The sequence below is a fragment of the Cololabis saira genome, chromosome 4, assembly GCF_033807715.1.
Source record: "Cololabis saira isolate AMF1-May2022 chromosome 4, fColSai1.1, whole genome shotgun sequence".
Classification (NCBI taxonomy): domain Eukaryota; kingdom Metazoa; phylum Chordata; class Actinopteri; order Beloniformes; family Belonidae; genus Cololabis; species Cololabis saira.
Window position 1 is genome coordinate 44,893,779 of NC_084590.1, and position 16,117 is coordinate 44,909,895.

Below are 16,117 nucleotides of genomic sequence, written 5' to 3' on the forward strand. Positions count from 1 at the left end.
CCTCTGTTTTTTCTCTTAGCTTGGATACTTCACAACAGGCGCGTAGCCAGTAATGCTACTGAGAGTGCAACTGAACCAGAACACAAATTGGGATCTCATTAGACCGCTGCTCTCCTCACACACAATTGCAGGCAAAATATGTTTTAGCTTATTAACCCTCTCCATTCAGGAAATCCCCAGAGGAGATGTTTGTTTTTAAAATCCTTGGCTACTTTAGATAAATGGCAGTGAGGCTGTATGATACAGAATGGCTCTATGTCCTCCCCACTGGTTGACCATTACAACCAGGATGGCCGGGTGGTTAAGGCGTTGGACTTAAGATCCAGTGAGCAAATGCTCTCGTGGGTTCGAACCCCACTCCTGGTAAACAATGAGGAGATTAATGATTGCTGGGTGTGTGCCTTGTCAAATCATACATCTTTACTACAATTTCCAAGCTTGGGATAAATAAACTATATCTGATTCATCTGCCTGGATGACACATAGCCCAATCTGTTTTGTTTTTTATCTGGGAAAATATAGGATCTATGAGTGAACCAACACAACACAACAGGCGCGTAGCCAGTAATGGCCCTGGGTGGCACTGGCCCACCCACATTACTCTCTGGCCCTCCAAGCCAACTTTGATCAAAAAACATGTTTCACATAAACATATTCAAATATATGAATATGAAACAAAAAAAATATATGAATAAAGGTAAACGTTTGTTGTTGACTTGTGTTCTGCCTTTATTTATTTTATTCTGATTAAAACTGAACTTTTGAAACAAGTTGTAGGAGCCTCCGGACATAATTGATTGCTCTGGTTCTGACAGATTGAGCTGCCTTTAGCCAGCAAGCTAGCCGGCGTTGCAGCCGACTTTATCGCCACAACAATGGCTAAACAGAGTTTATCCGATTAATTATTTAAAAAAACAAAACTGCCAGTGCCTCGGACTGAGTCCACCCAGCCCACTTCTTCACACTCAGCCCCAGAGGAGGTTCCCCCTGCCGCTAGCTCGTCGGCACCAGCGCTCTCTCCCGGTCAACCTGCGGTACCCCTCCATTTATCCGCAATTGATGAACCACCTTCACAGCCAAGTTTGGCTGTATTTCCAAGCACAGTCAAGAATGGAAAATCAAGATGCTTCTCATCAAAGTGGTATGGACAGTTTTCTTGGTTGTCAAATCTGTCGGTTTTGTCATGTTTTCTTCTTAAAGGTTTTTATAAGTCCGCTTTTTCTGGGACAATATGGTCCAGCCATTTTTGTCCTAGCCCACCCAAAAAAATATTTCTTCCTACACCACTGCTTCACATGAGTGCCAGACACCAGCGTGAGTCGTGGAAGATTACACGAGCGATGGGGAAAAAAGTTGTATCGGACCATAGCTGACAACGAGAAGCAGGTCGCGGCTAGCCCTGGCTGGCTAGATTGATTCTTGAAGAGGAACGGCTTTAGAGTCTGAAGACGAACATGGAGATTTATGTTGAATGGAGACGGACAATTAATAAAGGCAGGTCCCAAATAAACACCTATTCATTTGAGTTATTTTTTGTGACTGTCCTCCCCACTGGTCGGTCATTGCAACCAGGATGGCCGAGTGGTTAAGGCGTTGGACTTAAGATCCAGTGAGCAAATGCTCTCGTGGGTTCGAACCCCACTCCTGGTAAACAATGAGGAGATTAATGATTGCTGGGTGTGTACTTAGTCAAAACATACATCTTTACTACAATTTCCAAGCTTGGGATAAATAAACTATATCTGATTCATCTGCCTGGATGACACAAAGCCCAGTCTGTTTTGTTTTTTATCTGGGAAAAATATAGGATCTATGAGTGAACGAACAATTAGACAACCAGCGGTGGGGTTGGCATTGAAACGCATCACAATTTAGGACCAGCAGTTGTTTTTCATTGCACAGTGTTTTCTTATATTCAGGTGTGTGTGTGTGTGTGTATGTGTGTGTGTATTTTAATTGGAACTTCATGTATGGCAAGTCAAAAGGAAGGTTTCTTTTTTTGGGGGGCTCAAGTGGCCCTTTATTCAAGTTGCAGACAGGAAGGGGTAGAGAGAGAGAATGGGGATGACATGCAGCAAAGGTGCACAGGCCGGGATTCAAATCTGCGACCACTGCAAGAGGACCGTAGCCTCAGTATGAGCTACTTGCTTAACCCACTGCGCCATCGAGCAGCCCGAGCGATTTAAGCAACTAAACGCCCGGGGTGTTTAGGGGGGGTGTTTTACTGTGATCCGTTTGTTCACATTTAGTATTCACACAACAACCTCAGGACAACCCGTTTATCCTTTCACAAAGAAAGACAAACAGCGTTGCCTCTGATTTAAAGATGTATCAAACAGAATACCTGACATGAACTGTCCAAACAACACATTTTAGGAGTGTGGGCCCCTCCAGGGTTTCTTCTCAGCGGGTGAATGGGTCAGGGTTAGGGTAGAGCCTCCGGTAGACCCCAGAGATCCAGGTAGGTACGTGTGGATGGAAGTTTTAAACATGTTTAGATGCTGAATCTGCTGGGACGCCTTTTTAATTAGCTGTTATTCAATAATAAATAAAGACGTTACCAGAATGCCCACCATGGATATTGAATCTTCTTTGAGCTTGCACGTGTCCCCAGGCTGTTGTTCTAAATAAGACTGCTTCTGCTTATTACACCAACTTAAAAATAGAAAGACATTTCAGATCCAGAACACTTTTCAGAGTGAACAACACGAGTGTGAGCGTGTAAACGTGAGCGTTTGAGTGTGAACGTGCGATTGAGTTGGGGAAGAGGAAGCTGAGGTACCTGTAAGACACAATAACAGCGTCTGGGTTTAAAATGATAAAAAACTGGGATAACTTTTTTCTGACTGCACACACAGACACACACAGCCTTGTTCTTGGTTGTTCTCCTGGCTGAGGGTTGAGGATAGGATATCTACTAATGTACTTACATATTTCCATAGAATTATTAACACTCAGACTCCTAAATTAATCTATAACTTATTGTTCAAATATTCATTCCTATAACACTCAAGGGGCGAATATTGGTCGGATTATGCTCCCCTGACTTAAGTCTGACTCTATGAAGAGGACAGTATTTTATAGATCAGTTGCATATTGGAAAACCCTTCCAGGTGAGATTCGTGACATCAAAAGAGGCTGATTTGAAACGAAGACGAAGAACATATTTGTCGTCATCACCTTAACATCATACAGCGTATCTGATTGAGTGAGATCAATACATCAAATTATATATGATTTGGATGATCCATCCATCCATCATCTATACCCGCTTTATCCCTTGCGGGGTCACAGGGGTCTGCTGGAGCCTATCCCAGCTCATTTCAGGTGAGAGGCAGGGGTTACACCCTGGACAGGTCACCAGTCCATCGCAGGGCCACATATAAACACACAAACCATGCTCACAACCACACTCACGCTCACACCTACGGGCAATTTAGAATCACCAATTAACCTAATATGCATGTTTTTGGACTGTGGGAGGAAGCCGGAGTACCCGGAGAGAACCCACGCATTTGATTTGGATGATATTTTTCTTTATTTCTTGTTTGTAATTTTATTTACTTTTTTGCACTTTATGAATTGAGATTGTAAGACTAGCACTGTTTTGGTGTCAGCTAATGGGGATCCTTGTAAATAAACAGATAAACAAATAAACACACACAGCCACGTCCGCTGAAGTGGTTAAACATAGAATATTATTGCCTTTAATGTCAGAAAAATCTCAGGAGGACGCTCCTTTCCTTCTGTGCTCCTTCCTCTCCGGACGCCTGGTGCCTTGCTCGAGGACACCTCGGCTAGAGGAGCAGTTGCCGATGGCAGGCCGCAGCAGGATGAGTCATGACTGCGGAGAGTGCAACTGAACCAGAACACAAATTGGGATCTCATTAGACCGCCGCTCTCCTCACACACAATTGCAGGCAAAATATGTTTTAGCTTATTAACCCTCTCCACTCAGGAAATCCCCAGAGGAGGTGTTTGTTTTTAAAATCCTTGGCTACTTTAGATAAATGGCAGTGAGGCTGTATGATACAGAATGGCTGTATGTCCACCCCACTGGTTGATCATTACAACCAGGATGGCCGAGTGGTTAAGGCGTTGGACTTAAGATCCAGTGAGCAAATGCTCTCGTGGGTTCGAACCCCACTCCTGGTAAAAAATGATGGGGTGTGTACCTAGTCAAATCATAATTGTTTACTACACAGACATATACAACATACCCACACACACATATAGACAGGTACACCAGCTCGTTCACTTGCATTCTGTTTTTGGGGGTTAGTTAATTGCGGTAGCTTAGCTCAGATTGTGATTGGGTCTCAGGACCTGGGATGGTTTTTGCTCGTGTTTCTGCCGGTTCCGTGCCCCGTTTTTTTTTTCCAGTGCTCGACGTGCGCCTCCATGTGTGTTCTCGCGTCCTGGATTAGCGGTGGGTGTCACCACCCCCTTCCCCCCAAAAAAAGGAAAAAAAAGGGGTAAAAAAGGGGTTGTATGTTTATATATATGTATGTGTATGCATATGTATGCATGTATATATATGTATATATATTAATGAGATAAATATATCAACAATGCACATATATATGCCTTAGGTTCTTACCAGCATGGTATTAACCATTAACACGTGTGCAGACAAGAAAAAAAAAGACTTACCCTCTCATTCGTCTGCATCGTCGCTGTGCAAACAGTAATGATCTTCCATACTTATTTTGTCATTCTCGTTTGTTTTTCGATATTTATTTTATTCCTCTTGTTCTTTTTCCTCTTTTACTTTATTAGCGGCTGATAAACAGGCTGATTGAAGTTGTAAATGAATACAAATATCTAGATACAGAGATTGACATGGGACTGTAATACAGATTTCATCTATAAAAAAGGTTTGCAACGACTAAACTTCCTGCGGAAGCTCCGAGAGTTCAGATTGGAATGTCACATTATGATTATTTTTTACCGTTCATTCATAGAGAGTATTCTTACTTTTTGTTTTATTGCTCGGTTCTTTTCACTGTCGATAGGTAATAAGAACAAACTCAGTAAGATTGTCAACATGTCTAGCAAGATTGTAGGCCGACAACAAGTCAGTTTGTCCCGGCTCTGTGAATCCCGTGTGACTGGGAAAGGGAGGATAATCTGCAGTGATATAACTCATCCCCTCAAAGCAGAATATCTGCTGTTACCATCAGGACGGAGGTACAGGGCACTGCCTCTGTGGACCTCCCGGGTCCAAAGATCTTTTATACCCTCTAGTATAGCTCTGCTAAATTAATTAAAGATGCATTATTAATTTCATAATCCACTAGGTTTGGTGTGAAGCACTTTAGGATCATAAATTCTATTAATTGTGTTAGTTATGTTATGTTATAGTGTTGTACTATACTGCACTTAACCGTTCTATGTCTTGTATATCGTTCTGTTTTTTTTTTTTTTTTTCATTTTTGACCATGTATACTGACTGCCACAGATGCAAAAAGAATTTCTGAAGGACAATAAATTGAAACTAACTAACTAACAACAGATGCAGTGCGAATGGTGTGGAACTTTAGTTCGCCCAGTGAATCCTACGAGGTCGAACACAAGTTCAACACAGCATGTTGGGGCTCCTAGTTCAAGCTTCCTGGATCCCTGCTAAGGGAAGGTTCTGGGAAAGGCCACTGCATGCTGACAGGTTAAGAACGTGGATGTGTGCACCATGACTTGTTGTAAGACTAACATGTACAAAGCTGAGCTAGTAGCAAATATGCCAGACTCACAAGCCAGACTGTGTGAGGTCTTAAACGGACATCTCACCCTCTTATCTTTCCTCCCTCCAGCTCAGGCTGCTGTACATGAATCATGCATGAAGCGCCCGGACTCATATTTGTGGAACCACTGGGGGTCTGTCCGGTCCACACACACACTCAAACTCTTGCGCCCGAACAGAATAAATTATTCAGCGTGATATTAGAGAAATGTCTTCCAAGGAGTGTGAGGCTGCTTTTATGCCTCAGCTCTTCTCACCTCAACATGTGGTTTCTGGTTGTGAGTGACACCAACCCCGTCTCGCGATCAAACATGAGTTGGATTCAAGATTAAGACCCCAGAGTTTTTGCTGATGGACATAAATTGTGACCTGTGGAGCACAACCATCCTAATCACAAAATACAACTGCACAAAGAATTCTGATTTCTAAGTTCTTTCTTCAAGTGTTTTTCCTCAACATTCATGTTCTGATTCATTCATTCTGTATTTATTTATACAAATTCTGTATTAGTAGTTGTGATGGAAAATTTAGCCTTGGCCACTTGATTAAACCAAAACTGCTGAGAGCAGCAAAATAATAGCCTTGGTCCAGCTAAATGTACACACTGGTAGTCTGCTCAAAAAAAAGATTAACACTGACCTTGTGTTTTTATCTACTCGAATCGTGAGAATGAATCATCCTTTGTGCCTTAAAATCATTATACTTCCTTTGTTCCATTGTCATTCTGCATTGAGATGCCAGATGTATGTTCTGACCCTTTTACATGCAACTGTTTAATTAAATCTACTGAAATCTGGATCATCTCTCAAGTCTTATTCCTCGTACGTAGACCATCAGTTTCAGTCCAATTATTCACCTAATTGGAAAGAATGTATTAAAGAGCATTTAATGGGTTTTTCCACAACAGTAGTCTTATCTGTATTTGTGTTTTTGTGAACCTGCCGAAGGTCATCAGTTGTAGCTGAAATAATGTTTGAATTGGAACTCCACATTTGGCCATTTACAGCTAAAGTCTTTCACTGCCCAGTCCGTCGAGGATGTATCCAGGTGATTTTGTCATAACTTCTTTTTAACATGCATTTCAGTTCATCTAGCATTATTGGTATTGAGAAGTGGTGTAAATCTTGTGCAAGGCCTGATAATTGGAATAGCTGCATTCATCTGCTGTCAGATGTGAAATCAATGAGGAAAGACCTTCATTTGCAATCAGCTCTGACCCCAGGACTCTCCCACAAGTCACTGTAGTGTACGATTCTTTCCTTTTGATTATGTTGTAGGTGGAGCCTCTGACAATGATTATTTCACATTGTAACCACCTGACTTCATCCTTTAAATTTGCTCCAATTGCATCTTCATCCTCACGAATGAACGGTTGATGTCACAGCGGCGTTGTACATTATTTATCGACAGCGTACGGTTGTACAGCTGCAGTGTACGAAAGCAACATATGCATGACCCACATCTGTCTTTTTTTTCTGGCTTTGATCTGGCCTTGTCTGACAAGTCCACATGAGGTGTGCCTGTCTAAACACATCAGTGCCAGACAGGAGTTTAATTTGCTTTTGCAACATGTCGGCCTTCGGGCCACAACTTCCCCACACTTGCTATGATCTATGTCAAAGCCATCTCAGGACCTTTGGGCCACATCTGTCACAGAAAACACATGCTAGTACCTTAAATGCTATATGTGTACAAAGTAGTGCTGTCAGGCGATTAAAAAAATGTATCTAATTAATTACAGGATTTATAATTAATTCATCTAATTAATCGCATTTTAATCTCATATCTGCTAAAGGTCCCCAAAAAAAGAATAACAATTCTAGGACATTTCAAAATTGCAGTGCATGACTAATCAATTGAATACACTAAGAACAGAAGATTTGAAATCCACATTTTTATTGGTGAAGTGTGTTTCATGAATGAAATTCAAAAGAAAAAATATCTTCCTGTTCAGATGGTCGTGCGTCTGTGCACGTTGGCCTGGGGGAGTGGTTTTAATATGGTTTGGTCATGACACCATTGACGCTCTCATATTCAGCGATTGAAATTGGCCTGCAATCAATCAGCAGCAACCCACTTTGCGATTGAGTTCGTCAGTTTTTCTGTCGTAGCTTTGCTCATTCATTTCCCAGATTCTGCAAGCATGGGTTGGCGAAATGAGCTCACGCTAGCACTAGTAGCTGAAACGTTTACAGTGGAACTTGTCCGGACATGTTTAGCGTTTAAATGATAATTCAGGCTGGAGCAGCTCCGGTGATAGGGAAATTCTTTTTTACAAAATGAACAAATCACCGCGTTCTTGTTGATAGTCCCGTCTTCTTTCTTTTTATATAAACATGCCGTTCGAAGGCCCTAGCAAAGATTTACTCGCCTCTCTCCCATGAGTCGGATCCATGTCTGTTGTCACCCTACTTTGTTTGTTTGACTAGCAACGCAGGTGGGAAGTGACCTGCCAAGTGGCCTACGGGTCCCTCAATGGGCCAAATTTCAAATGGTCGCGCATTTCGCCACTCATGATTAATTGCATTCATTTTCATAACGCCTTAATTAGCAGTGTAATAAATGAATCTAATTAACGCACTACACTGACAGCCCTAGTACAAAGTAGATACGAACTGAATATGCAAGCTCAATGTTGAGCGGATACTTGGCCTTTTCAAAAAGAACTGAATAGCCTACTATTTCCTGGATTGAGAGAACGTATCTCAAAGCACAGAGGGAAGCAAGTTTTGTTCTAACGGAGCTACATGCAAAGCTGAAGGAAGCACACAATAGAGAGACTCATCTTGTCCTATCAATAGCAGAGTGTGCAGAGGGTTGTATAGGACGGCACAATGAAGCCCAGATTTACTCAGCTCCCACTGGATCAGTTTTGGGAGGCTTTTTATAACCTTATAACTGGAGGCTGTTGAGGAGCTGCATCCTTTTCTCCACATCTATACGGATTAAACACAGGCTCACCCTTTTCAGTCCCATCCATCCATCCATCCATCCATCCATCCATCCATCCATCCATCCAGAAATAAGGAACAAATGAACAAAATACACACACCATGCACAGTGCATTATATTGAAGCTAACCCTAATGTCAACTGAAAAAAATAACTACATCAGTCAGAAACAGAAGAATTGGAAGGAAACATTCAAATTAAATGGGTTGTTTTTTACTGTAGCATTTTGCCACACATCTTAAAATAAAATCAATCTAATCTAAAATCTGCATAAATACAGCCTTTTCCTCAAGTGCTGCTTTTTTATTATTATTATTATTATTATGATGATGTCACTGCTTGTGTTTAAACATCTCAGCGGATTAGTCTGGATCAGGATTTTATTCAAGTTAATGAATTGGGCATTTTATTTTACCTATTAGGACCTTATTAGGACCAATATAATTAGGACAATGCTCCTCAGAGGTCTGCCATTCCATACGTCCTTGTACCCACCATGTCCTTCCCTTTCAGCTCTGCTCATCCAGCATCTGTATTCATGTATTCTCACCTCTGACAGTGCCAGGACTGCTGTCCGTCTCATCTCCTCCATGGGGCTCAGTGGTCCCTGAGCTCAAGTCTTTGTTGTCTGCCTCGTCTAACCGGGATCACTGTCCTCCTCCCACAAAGCCTCACCTAGCAGGTGTCAGGTTTGGTGCTGGACAACATGTCAGATCTATTATTTAAACATCTCTGCAAAGCAGAACGACTGTAAATAATGAGAGTATGACAAGTTGACATGTCCACTTTCAGTGATCAGTTTTACAAGTCAAACTTGAAATGAACAGCCAGTCTCCAGATGGAGTTAATGAGGAGGACTATGAAAAGGTTTACATTGTGTCTTGACCACATCTGAATGTGGCGTTTAAATTGATCAACTTAAAATAAAAGAAATAGGTCAACACAATGCTTTTAACTGTTGACTTAGTTAATTTTACTATTTTTTTGTAATTTTAAGATTTTATTTTTGTTGCCAGTGGATCATAAATTCTGTTGTCCTGACTTGATTTGTGGGTATCAAAGGTACAGTTTGAAATGAGTTTATCTAACAGAGATGGTGAGCACTCTTCTAACTTCTGGGGTGCCTCAGGGCTTCTTTTTGGTACATTTTAAGTTTGGGGTCTATTTTCCTGTCGCCTGTCTGTGTGTTGCCATCAGTTGTCATGATAACCCGTTGTTGATGCATGAATGATCCTTCTGTCTACACAGATGACATAATTAATGTAGGTGGTCATTCTTCCCAGAATGCAATGCCTTTTACATTAACGAGGGATGCAGTTGCATGCCTAGACCACATGCAAATGTGATGTGTTATCAAATCTCAATGTACTGTACACTCACATTCATGCCGATTACTCCTGTGGTCAAAGTGGCATCAATAAGTAAAGGTGTACTTACAGTAGTAACTAGTAGTTAGTTGTACTTATAAACTGGATTTGTTCCAACTTATTCTTCAGATCTTGTCTGTATCCACACTCTTGTAAAGTCACTGTGATCAACCAGCAAACTGCTTCGAGTTGGTCCAAACTAGAATGTAGAGTTAATCAGCCATCTGGAGTGGCTGCTTTAAATCTACAGTACGGTTAACTTCTTCATATTTACGCGACTCAGACTTTAGATGTGTTCAAATGATTGTTTTAGGCGTGGCCTAATGGCTCAACAGCGCCCCCTAGAAAACTTGGTGCCTCAAGCCCCACAATACAGTTTGACGTAAATGCACGAAAGTCTGTGTGGATGTCTGCTGTGTGCTTGCTGACGTCCTGGCCTGCCCCCTCTCCTTTCTCTGTTCTTCATTCTCTCTGTCTGTTCTCTCTTTTCCTGCTCTGCCCAACTGGCCTCTGGCAGGAGGGTCCCCCCTTATGGTCGAGGTCCTGGTCCAGGTTTTTTCCTTCCTAAAGGGGAGTTTTTCCTTGCCACTGTTTGGTTTAAGGTTTTTCTCCCACTAGGGGAGCTTTTGCCTGCCATTGTTTATGTTATGTTTATATAATAATTGCTCGGGGGTCATGTTCTGGTCTCTGGAAAGCGCCTAGAGACAACCTCTTGTAATAGATGCTATATAAATAAGATTGAATTGAATTGAATTGAATTTAATTTAATTTAATTTAATTTAATTTAATTTAATTTAATTTAATGTAATTGAATGAAATACTTCTAATTAATAACTGAGGGTTGATCTGAAAAAATGAAAGAGAGGAAGAGGAGAGACGGAGGGGTGATGGGCACCGCTCAGTGCATCATGTTGGAGTCCTCCTGCAGCGTAGCTCTATAGCAGTATATCTAGGATGAAGCTCTTATTTCAGACCAGCTGCGCTAGTCTTGTCCGGTAGCTGCAGCTATGACTAAAGCAATTTAAAGCATTTCAACACAGAAACCTAGATTACAACCTAACGAGCAAAGCACGGACGTTGTCCCTGGAGATTGGCACTCTTGGCTGTGGAATTCCTCATACTAAAAGTCACCTGCCTTTCAAAGACTTCAGCTGTGTTTTGGCCCTTGTACACTCCTTTTGTGATAAGCTGAATGCATGGTATTCTTTTCCCAACTTTTTGTGATGCATTAAATGACTGAATTAGGTGTGAACGTTTTCAGCCTTTAAATTAATCAAACCTTCCCAGTATTACCCTGGTGTCGGGGAGTTGAAGCCCAGAAATTATGATTGTCAAGAAAAGCTCTTTAAATATGCTTTAGGTTTAACAGTAAACCATGTGATTTGCTTCCTTGCCTGCAGGTATTCATATAATGTGTCAGGATTTTAAACAAACAGAAGACAGGCTAGAAAGGAAAGAGTTTTTCAGTAGCACAGTCAATAACAGCTGGACCACTCATCAATCTCTGTATGAGGAGAAAATCTAGACATGTAAATATGACTGCAGACATGCACGTTGTTAGAGAGTTGGGCCTATACATAATCACTTCTTTAATTTCTTTCTCATCAATTTGGTTTGTTACACAAAGGCAATGCAGCTTGAAGGCTAACATCTTTACTTAACAGTAGCATGAAAAACTATGGTGACCTTTTGGAATTAATTGGCTTTCTGCATCAGTTTGCAATAAAACATAATGTGTTCTCCACCTAAGTAATAATTATAGACAAATTTATTGTGCTTAAGGTGATCACACAAAACAATATTTTCTTGGGTCATTATTGAATGTACCCATTAAACGTTTACAGAGCTGGAAGAAAAAGTAAATGAACCAATAAGGACCGAATTACTTTAATCAAGGTTTATTGGAGTCAATGTTTCGCATACCTAAAATTCTGTTAATGTAATGAGTTGGTAAGTGTGGTTTAGAGCTATTGATGATAACAGAGACTACATTTCATGTTTGTTCTTCACAAGAAGCATCAGCTGATATGAGCCGTGCCTCACAAAAAGGAGAGCTTTGGAGATATACAACAAAGAGCATGTAGTGGCAGGCTAAGCCAGTTAGGCTGTAGGGGCCCGACCAATTGGCCTAACTGGCGTAAGGAAATGAGAGTACAAAACGTAGACCATCTCCTCTTGTGGATCACTTATGGCGCTTTTACACTAGTACTGTACCTACCACCAGGGGTCTAATGTGCCGAGTAGATACTTTTTCTGTAACTACTATACCGAGGTTCTAAGCGGCTGAGTCGAGCTGTGACGTCATCACACTACAGGCCACCGATTGGTCGGGGGGTTGGGAGTCAGACGTCTTAGTCAGGAGGCGGAAATCAGCGGCTCGCGACTTTTTGTTCATTTTATTCGACAGGCAATGGCAGCGCAAAAGTCTGTTTGGTGATCCAACTCTGAGGTGCAGATGCTCATAAACCTGGTGGCTGAGGAGAGAATTAAAAAGGGATCTAGACGGGGGATAAGGAACGACCAGATCTACCAGGAGCTCTGTCACTCTGTCTGGTGAAAAGAAGCGGTCCGTCACTCCTCAGGATAAGAAGGAGACCTGAGCTCAGTGTAGGGCCCTCCCTGGGTTGGCAGAGGAGAGCAATGCCCAGGACTGTTACTTAGGTATGAGCACTGGGTGATGAAATGGGTAAAAAATCGGGGATAAAAAAAAAATATAAAAAAAAAAAGGAGCTCTGTCACTGCCACTTGAAGCTTCTCTCACTTTCATTTTTTAACTTGATATCGAACACAAGCCACAGACCCAGCAACACATATATTATCTACTCCAGGTTCTACATCTTTAGTTTTGTTGTCTTCTTCATTTAGATCACACCATCAAATACGTCACATACGTCACTTCAAAAGAGTTCATATACTTTTTTAAGTCTTGTGCCAACGGATGTCTTGCTCAGTCAAGGTATCTGATAATAACAAGAATAATACAAAACACTGTAGATTAGCATTCATCATCCCACCAAGCTTTTTTTATGAGCGTTAATGGAAAAATATTGCTTTTCTCTCTTTTATTTGTATCCTGCCTCTGCCTCTGCCATGATCCATCTGGTTTCTTATGTTCAGTTAATGCTCACGTTATTCAGTGACAGTGCTAATAATATTTACACGGATGCAGACATGTAGGGTTTGGTCTCGCCAGCAGCTGGCACAGCTATAAACACTGCTCCATATCATAACGGTACTAATATGGGAAGCTTGGCCCCGGTGGTAAAGATGTTGTATTTACACACTCACGGGGGACCTGCTTGTGTTGCAAAAATGATTTGGCTGGACTACAAAGAAATTTGATAGAAGGTGGTGGTGGTCGGGGGGTAGATTTGTTCCTGTGAATTTTGCCTTCTGTGAAAATTATGCTCCTTGGCAAAGGTGCAAATCTCCAGCCGATAAAAGAGGAAAACCAGAATATCTGCGCCTCCACGTTGAACATTTTAAACTTTTAGATAACAATATAAGATATTCAGTCTATATCAATATGATGCTCAAAGAAGGATTTCCCTGTGAAAATACCTACTTCAGATAAATAAACCCTTCGCTCCTCCTGTTTAACACTTAGAAGTTACTGAAATAAACAGGACATATTCTTTATGGTGGTACAGATGTTGGCATAGCTGCTCGACACCAGCAAGGTTTTGATCTTTCTGAATTCATGTCTTCCTTCCAAATTTAAAAAAGATGACTGTTATGTCACTCTGACATCCTGAATGTGAGAATATGTTGCTGGCTGCATTTTAGTACCCTAATCCTTATCCTGATCCTACGGAAGAGTATTATGGCACTTTTCGATTAGTACCTACTCTGCACGCTTCTACTCACCACGCCCCCGCCTTGCGCTCTTCCACTACGGGCCGAGGCGGGTAGAGGCGTGCCGAGTACTGTAGATACTTTTTCTGTTCCTATTCTGCCGAGGTTCTGAGCGTGCTGTATCTGACGTCATCACACTACACGCCACTGATTGGTCGGGGGCCGTCAGACGTTTGAATTAGGCGTGATATCAGCGTGATATCAGCGCGAGAGCGACTCACGGCTCTTCATTTTATTCAACAGGCAATGGCAGCGCAAAAGTCTGTTTGGTGATCCAACTCTGAGGTGCAGATGTTCATAAACCTGGTGGCTGAGGAGAGAATTAAAAAGGGATCTAGACGGGCGATAAGGAACAACCAGATCTACCAGTAGCTTCATAGCCACTCGCGGCTCCCAGCTGATTTCTCCTCAGCGCGACACTAACAAAATTTTTTTTAAAAAGCGTTGCCGCTTGAAGCTTCTTTCACTCTCATTTTTTAACTTGATGTCGAACACAAGCCACAGACCCAGCAGCACATCTATCATCTCTTCCAAGTTCTACATCTTTAGTGTTGTCTTCTCTGTTTAGATCACACAATCAAATACGTCACAGCAGCTTCGCTCCAACCCGCACATTTCTCATCTGGGTGTTGAAAACAAACGGGGAAGAGGCGGGTGGAGGCGGTACGAGGCGGGACGAAGCGTCCCGCGTCAGGGCGTGCTGAGTAGGTACTAGTGGATAAGCGCCATTCGAGTCAGGCAGGAGAAAAAATATTTGAGAGGGGAAGATCTTTTTTTATTGTGCACTGAAAAATCGAAATGTCGAGAAAAAAGTAGAAATTTCGAAAATATTGTTGAAATACAATTTCAATATTAAAGTTGAAATTTCAAGAATAAAGTCTCAATTTCAACATTTCAACTTTATTCACGAAATTTTGACTTTTTTCTTGAAATTGTATTTCGACATTAATCTCGGAATTTCAACTTTTTCTCAACATTTCGATTTTTCAGTGCACAATAAAAAAAGATCTTCCCCTCTCAAATATTTTTTCTCCTGCCTGACTCGAATGGCGCTTATCCACTAGTACCTATTAATAATATTCGAAATTTCGACTTTTTCCTGACATTTCAACTTTTTTCTCGACATTTTGACTTTTTTCTCGACATTTCGAGTGCAAAATGAAAAAAAAAATCTTCCGCCTCTAAAATGTTATTTTTATTTTTCTCCTGCCTGGCCCTAATACACTCAAAAGCCGAAAATGGCGTGCGCACAAAAAAATCCTGATTTATAAAACCGTGTGCATGCAATGTTCTCTTTATAAATCACAGTCCACCTGGAAGGATTCGCCTGATATCCCGACCTCTACACTCCCCCTTTCTACCATGAATGGTCAATGCAAAGCACTTCATGACTGTTTCTGCATATAAATGAGCCTGCTGATCATGCGCAGCACCACCTGCAGCCTGTTTCCTACACTGCTGTGCGTCAGGATGAATGAGACATGTGTCGAGCCACTGTGCCACTAAATTTGTCAGAACCATGTTTGAGGCACAAATGACTTGTACATTTATTGAATGCGAATTTTTACGGTTCACATAGACAAATTCATTTATGCTCAGAGCCCTTATAGCAATGTGAGTTCAGCCAATAGCACCGATTACATTTGAGAAACCTGCCATTGCTGCAAATTGCCTTTTAATGTTGGCCTGTAAGGAAACCAGATGTATCGACTGGTCATTTTAATAATGTCATCCAAAACAGCTGGCATTATAGTGCTCAGTGACGGCTGTGATATCCCAGACCTAAAGACGGAATTTAGATATTATATCGTACCTCAAAGGGGCTTTAGGCAGAACATGTAACATTATTTATTGTTAATCAAACACATACCTGTCAGCTAATTCCCGCTGGAAAGAGCCGGTTGACAGAAAACCAAGAGTGGTCAGCACCTGTATGTGCACCGGGATGGCGCGATTCCGGCGGGTGCGTCTGTCTAACACTGGACCCAGTTCAGCACATACGTAGATCCAAGAGCACTGCTCTAGGGAATCCAAATCGGCTTATTAGCCAGTCATCATCATGGGCCGGAAAATCTTCATGGTCCCTAAATACTCTCTCCATCCTGATCCTGCCATTTACGTGATCCTCAAGCAGTGCCAGCGCATCCATTGTGCAGCATTACGCACGGCTGTCACCACACAATTTATATTCTTACTCAGCAATT

General features: G+C 41.7%; 3 non-coding genes across 3 annotated transcripts; all 3 read left to right on the forward strand.

Moving 5' to 3' along the window:
• Positions 1 to 283: 283 nt before the first annotated feature.
• On the forward strand, positions 284 to 366 carry trnal-uaa (transfer RNA leucine (anticodon UAA)). Its single transcript has one exon. It is a non-coding gene; the product is annotated as a tRNA-Leu (tRNA).
• A 1,201-nt stretch (positions 367 to 1,567) lies between these two features.
• Positions 1,568 to 1,650, forward strand: trnal-uaa (transfer RNA leucine (anticodon UAA)). The gene has a single exon. It is a non-coding gene; the product is annotated as a tRNA-Leu (tRNA).
• A 2,422-nt stretch (positions 1,651 to 4,072) lies between these two features.
• Positions 4,073 to 4,155, forward strand: trnal-uaa (transfer RNA leucine (anticodon UAA)). The gene has a single exon. It is a non-coding gene; the product is annotated as a tRNA-Leu (tRNA).
• The last annotated feature ends 11,962 nt before the right edge of the window (positions 4,156 to 16,117 follow it).